Source organism: Ruditapes philippinarum, unplaced genomic scaffold (assembly GCF_026571515.1).
Source record: "Ruditapes philippinarum isolate M1 unplaced genomic scaffold, ASM2657151v2 ctg3371_1_1_1_1, whole genome shotgun sequence".
Taxonomy (NCBI): Eukaryota; Metazoa; Mollusca; class Bivalvia; order Venerida; family Veneridae; genus Ruditapes; species Ruditapes philippinarum.
Genome location: NW_026864062.1, coordinates 17,153 through 18,803, shown reverse-complemented (window position 1 = coordinate 18,803; position 1,651 = coordinate 17,153).

Sequence of the window (1,651 nt, the reverse complement as noted above, 5' to 3'; positions counted from 1 at the left end):
TCTGTGTTCTAGCCTTTTTCTTTATTATTGTGTTTAAACCGCTTTGATAATTATTACCTAACACATGCCCCTTGGTTTCTGATAACATGTTATAGCATTGTTAGTTTGAATACTGAACAATAATAATTTTGATATACCTTTCATGCGATATTATCAAGGACAGGACAACACCTAGGTTCCTTATACTAGTTTGTTAATCCCCTACTGCATAGCGGAAAGGGGATTATAGGAATGACTTCAGTCTGTCTGTCCTTCCGTCTGTTACACTTTCGTGTCTGTTCCATAACTTTCAAACCACTGAATTTTTTTTGAAAAAACTTTGTACAAGTGATCACCATAATACGACCTACCCCCAAGGTCAAGGTCACACATAAATGTCAAATGTTAAAAAGTCTTAATTTCATAATAAAGTCTACATTTTGTGTCCTCTCCACAACTTTTTACCCGCAGAAAATTTTTGAAATAACTTGGCACAAGTAATCACCATAATGAGACGATGTGCAGAGCACAAAAATTGGGTGTTTATTCCCAATGTCAAGGTCACACTTAAAGGTCAAATGTTAAAAAGTCTTCATTTAAAATAAAAAGTGTACATTTTGTGTCCGCTCCATAACTTTTAAACCGCTGAAAATTTTTCAAAATAACTGGGCACAACTGATCACAATTATGAAACAACGTGCAGATCACAATAATTGGGTTGCTACCCAAAAGGTCAAGGTCACACTTTAAGGTCTAATGTTAAAAAAGTCTACATTTCGTCTCCACTCCATAACATTTTAACCGCTGAATTTTTTTAAAATAACTTGATCACCATTATGAGACGTGCAGAGCGCAATAATTGAATTGCTATCCCCAAGGTCAAGGTCACACAGGTCAAAAGTTAGAAAGACAACATTTCGTGTCTGTCCATTACATTTAAACTACTGCAATGTTTTAAAATAACTTGGCAGAAATGGTCACCATTATGACACCACTGGCAGAGCATAATCAAGTCACAACCCTAAAGGTCAGGGTCACACTCAAAGGTCCAATGTAAAAACATCTATTTTTCATGTCAGCTCTATAACTTATTGACAATTCAAAGGTTTTAAAATTACTTGGCACAAATGATCCCCACCATGACACAATCTGCAGAGCTCAACATCCAGGTTGCTACACCCAAGGTCAAGGTTATATGTTCTCCATAACTTTTTGTCTTTATGGAAGATCTTAAATAACTTGGCACAAATAATCACCATCGTGAGACTATGTGCTTATGATATGCATGACACATCAAGGTCATGGTTGGTAAAAGGTCAAGAAGTACACACATGTTCACTGCGGAAGGGGATTTAGCTGTCCATCCTTGTTTAATTTGGTACGTGAAAGTAAATAATAACTTGTTTTAAAGTTCTGATCTCACCAATGTAGTTCCTTGATCTTCAATGATAAATTAACCCATATTCCACGACATACATTGTAGCCTGCCATGTTGATGTCTTTGGACTTAACAATTTTCATGTCTACATATTAAAGAACCATTGTAATATGTTTCACAACTTCTTTAAGCTGTTGATATTCTATAGCAGAGAATTTTAATTGTATACATATTTAGTCTTCTTAGTTTTGTTGTCAAAACAGCATTCAAGAAGGAAAAGAAATGTTAAAGAAA